Here is a 6000-nt window from a genome sequence, read left to right on the forward strand (position 1 = left end):
ATTTAATTTTAAAAATATTAAAAAATATTTATTTTTTAATAGTTAAATTTATATTTATTAAAAACGTTAATTTTTTATAATTATTTTAAAATTAAATAAAAATAAATATTTAAATTTTATATTTATATTTTAATAATATAAAAATAAGTTTATTATAATTATTAAAAAAAATAATAAACGTTATAATTATAAAATATTTAATTTTCGTATAATTTCGAATTAATTTTAAAATAAAAATTTATTATTTTTACGAACCCGTTTTTTTTTATTTTTATTTTCTTTTTAAAATTTTTATTTAAAACGTTAATAAAAATATTTAATTAAAAATAACTTAATAATATTTATATTAAAATAATAATATTAATTTATAATATATTAACTTTTTAATTAATAATAATTAAATTTAAAAATAAATTTTTATTTATGTTTAATTTTTTTTATAAAAATATAAAACTTTTAAGTTTATAATTAAAAAATTTAATTAAGGTTAAAAATGTATATTTTTCGGTTAAAAATTATTAATAAAAAAATAAATATTTTTTTATAAAAAAATACTTTATTATTTAACGTTTAAAAAAAGAAAAAAAATTTAAAACTTATATTTTAATAAATTATTTTTTAATTTATTTTATTTAAAATTTTCTTTTAATTTACCTTTTCTTAACTTTTTATTTAATTTATTAATAATAAATCTTAATAATTAACATTTAATTAATTTTAATAAATGAGTAATTTTATTTAATATTAATTAAAAAAAAAAAAAAAATTTCCAATTTAATTTAAATATATTATAATATAAATTAAAATTAATATATTATTTTCGGTATTTAATAATAATAATAAAATTAAAATTAAAAAAAAATTAATAAATAAAAAAATTTTAAATTAAATTTAAATTAATATCGTTTATGAAAACCTTTTATTTTATTACGGTAAATTAAATATTTTTAATTATTAAAAAGTAATTTTAAAAAATTTATTATTAAAATAATTTAAAACCGGTTTAAATTTAATTTAATGTAAAAATATAATATTATTAAATTATTTTTAAATTATATTAATTAAAATTATAAAATTTATTACATTTAAATAACTTATATTTATTAATTATTTAATAAAATTAACATATTAAATAAAAAAAAAAAAAAAATAAAAAAAATAAAACGTTATTTATAATAAAAAAACGATTTATTTAAAAATTATAATATATAATAAATTAAAACGTAATATATAAATTATAAAAAAAATTAATCGAAATAATTACGAAATTTATTATTATATTAATTACGGAAATTAATTATAAATTAATTTTAATATAATTATCGAAATATTTACGTTATAAATTTATATTTTTAAATAAATCGGGTAAAAAAAAAAATAACGGGTTATTAATTTATAATTAATTTAATTTAAGTTTATTTTAAAATAATTATATTTAAATTTTTAATAAAATCGAAGTTACCGTTATTTTCCGTTTATAACGAATCGATATATAATTTTAAAAATATTAATATATTTTTAAAAAAAAAAGCTTAAAATATTTCGAAATATTTACGTATTAATTATAACCATTTTTATACGGTTAATTAACTTATAATTTTAATATAAAATAATTAAAAAAATACATTTTTAACTTAATATTAAAATCGTTTTATAATATATTTATTTTAATTATTATATACGATATATAAATATTATTAAAATTAAGTTAAATTAACATAAAAAATTTTATAAAATAATTTATTAAAATAAACCGTATTAATATTTTAAAATATTTAATTATATACGAAATTAAAACTAATAATAATAAAATAATTAAATAAAATAATTAATTTAAATTTTAATTTATAAATAAAATTATATATATATATAATATTATTTAAATCGTTAATTACGAATAATATAATATAATTTTTAAATTAATATTAACATTTTATATTTTAAAAAAATAAATAAAAAATACTTATTATAACTTAATAATTAAAATTAATGTTATTTAAATTTAATTAAAAATCGGTTCTTAATTAATTACGATAAAATATATTAAAAAAACGAAACTTTAAATTAATTTTTATAAAAAAACTTATATAAAATTAATATAAATTATAATTATTATATTAAAATTAAAACGTACTTATAACATAAAATTAAACTTTATTAATAATAAAAAATAAAATAATATATAAAATGTTATTTAAATAAAAATTAATATTTTAATATAATTTAAATTTTAATTTTATTTAAATATAAAATAATAAACTTATTAATGTTTAAATTATTATAAAAAGCCGTAATAATAAAAATAAAAGTAATTATTTTAACTTAAATATATATAATATTTAAGTTTTAAAATATTTAAAAAAAATGAAAAATAATTTTTAAATTATATTTAAATTACATTTAAATTACACTTAAATTATATTTAAATTATATTTAAATTACACTTAAATTATACTTAAATTATACTTAAATTATCCTTAAATTATACTTAAATTAATTATTAAATTAATATTACTTTAAGCCGAAATTTCTCGAATTTCCCGTATAAATAAATTATAAAATTAATATTTTTTATATATAAAATAAAATTATTTTATTTATTTTAAAAAATAATAAAAAAATATATAAAAACGGGTAAATAAATTTATATATATAAAAATAAAAAAATAAAAAGAAATTCATTTTTAATTAATAAAAAATAAGTAAATTTATATAAAAAATAATATACCATGAACGTTATAAATATAAAAACTTTTTAACGCGTTAAATAATACGCGAAAATTACGTAAAAATCGTAAAAAAAATACGAAAAAGTTATAATAATTAATTAAAATTATATTTAAATTATATTAAAATTATATTAAATTCGATTTATTATTTTTCGTTTATTAATTCTTTAAATAACATTTATTTTTTATTTTTTAATTTATAAGTTTTTATTTTTCGTTTTTACTTTTCGGCCACTTTTTAACGTAATTTTTTTATTTATTACTTTTTTTCCGTAAGTTAAATATTAAATATATTATTATTAATTATAAAAATTTTTAAATGGTTTTTTTTACGTAAATTCGAACGTGGTTTAATTTTAAAATATATTAAATTTATTATTTCTTTAATATTATTTTTTACGAATTATTAAAAACTTAACGAAAATGAATTAAAACTAATATTTTACGAAAATAATTATAATTCGAATTTATAATTATTTCCTTAAATATTTTCGTTAATATAACGTGGATATTCCGGTAATTTAAACTTAAATAAAGTTATAAATTTAAATTATTTTTAATTTTAATTTAAAGTTAAAATAACTTATTATTATAATTAACCGAAGCTAAATAATCCGTTAAATTTTATCCATTACTTAAAAAGCTTATTTAATTTTTTATTAATATATATAACGACTTTATTATTATTTTTAATATTAATATTATTAATTAATTTTAATAATTTATTAAATTATTACATTAATATTAAATTTTTATTAAATTAATTTAAAACGATATTAATATTATTAAACGAATTCGAAAAATTAAATAAAAATAATAAATTATTTTCTTTTTTCGCTACTTACCCGCGGTAATTTAAATTTATCAAAATATTAAATTAAAATTTATAAAATATTATTTTAATTTAGTTACGATATATTTACGAAATTATTTTAATTTATTTTAATTTTTTATTTTTTATATAAAATATATTTCGATAAATATATTTTTTTATTTATAAAAAATTTCGTATTAATTATATAAATTATACCATTTTTTATAACTATTAATAAATTTATAAAAATTAAATAAAATTTACGTTAATATTATTTCGAAATTTCTTTATCGTAATATTTATAACTTTACGGCCGTTAATAATACGATCGCTTTACCGGTATAATTATTTACCATAAAATGTTTATTTTTATTAATCTTAATATATTTAATTATATTATACTAATTTACGGGGTTAATTTTAAAATAAACTTAATAAAGTTTTTTTTAAAATTAATTTAATAATTTATTTTCTTATTATTTAATAATTTTTATTTTACACGAATTTCGTTAACATTTAAATTAATATTAAAATAATTATTAAATTATATACTTATATAAATAAATTTTAATCGTTATATTAATTATTTTCGTTAAATAAACTTATAAAAGTAATTTAAATATTTAATTTATAAAAAAATTTAAATCGTAATTAAAAAATTTATTTTTAAACTTATATAATAAATAAATTTTATAAAATATTATAATATATAATAAATGTTTTTATTATAATTTTAAATAATTTAAATTTATAATAAATTAATATACGTTCGAAATATTATATAATATTATATTATATTCGCACTTTTTAAATAACGGTTAAATTTATATGTTTATTTCTTGCATATATTTAAAATAATGATAAAAACTAATATATTAACATAATTTTAATACGGGCTTTAAATATGCTTAAAACATATTAAAATGCTTAATATTATTTTAAATTAATAAAATATACGGTTAAATAACTTATAATATATTTTCGTTATTTTTTAATTAAAAAATATATAAATAAATATTTAAATTTTTTTAAATAATTAATATTATTTTTTATTATTAATTAATTTAATTATAATTATATTTCGTGTAACATTATTTATTTTAATAATCGAATATAAATTAATTTTTTCATAAATTATTTTAAATAATAAATTTATTTAAATATAAACGTAGTTTTTAAACATTTTCGTTTATTTTTTCGTTATATAAATAATAAAATACCGGTTAATGTTTTTATATATTTTTAAATAATAAATTTTTCGAATTTAACGTTCGTTTTTAAGCCGGGCTTAATTTAATTCGAATTTACGTTAAACGTTAATAAAATTAATCTTTATCGAATATCGTAAAAGTTTTTTTTTACGAAAAATAATATTTATCACGCATTTTATATTAAATGTTTAATAAATATTTAAAAGTTTATTTACCTTAAATTTTTAATATAATTAATTATAATTTAAGTTTATTTAAAAGTAAATTAAAATTAATTTTAATATATAAGTTTTATTTAATTTACGTAAAAATTTACACATTAAATATAAACTTTAATATTTTATAATTTTTAAAAATTTTTAAAAGTTTTTTTTTAATATTAACGGGTAATTTAATAAATAATAATAAATAATACATATATAATTTATAAATAACGAAAATTACGAATAAAAACTTTTTATAATTATACGGGATATATAAATTATATTAAACTATATAATAAATGATATTAATCGTTTCGAATTTTTTTAAATAATTATAATTATAATTTTAAAACTTAATAATAATACGTTTTATAAACGAGTAAAAATTAAGTTTAAATTATATTAATATTCCATTAATATATAATATTCGAAAAAATTAATGGTTTATACGATTAATGTTATTTTTTAAAAATAAAACTTAATAATAAAGTTTCGTATTATAATTAAATAAATAATTAACGAAAAAAGATTATATATATATTAAAACTCGTAATGTAATTAACCCGTTAATTTAAATTTAAAACGAAATGAAATAATTAATTAAATAAAATTAAACTTATTTTATTACGTTTAAAAATACGTAAAATACCGTTTTCGTAAATATTATCGTAATTTTTTAATATATAAAAAAACCGCGGAACTTTTTAATAATTTCGGCGAATAATATAAAAAAACTTATTATTCGATAATAATTAAATTAATTTAATATTTAAATACTTATATATATATTATCGATATTATTATAAACGAAAAAAAAAAAAATTTATTTATATAAATATTTTATCCCGTAACTTATCCGATGATATTTTCTTATTTTTTCGCTTAAAGTTTTTTTAATATAATAACTTAAACTTCGTAATATTTATTTAATCGTATAAAAAATTATACTTAAGTTATTTTAATAAGTTTTTTACGAATATTTTCGAATTAACGTGTTCGTAATAATTAATTTTAATATAAATATACCGTTAATAATATATTTA

This window comes from Annulohypoxylon maeteangense (assembly GCF_022496945.1).
Source record: "Annulohypoxylon maeteangense strain CBS 123835 unplaced genomic scaffold GGS22scaffold_25, whole genome shotgun sequence".
NCBI classification, from domain to species: Eukaryota; Fungi; Ascomycota; class Sordariomycetes; order Xylariales; family Hypoxylaceae; genus Annulohypoxylon; species Annulohypoxylon maeteangense.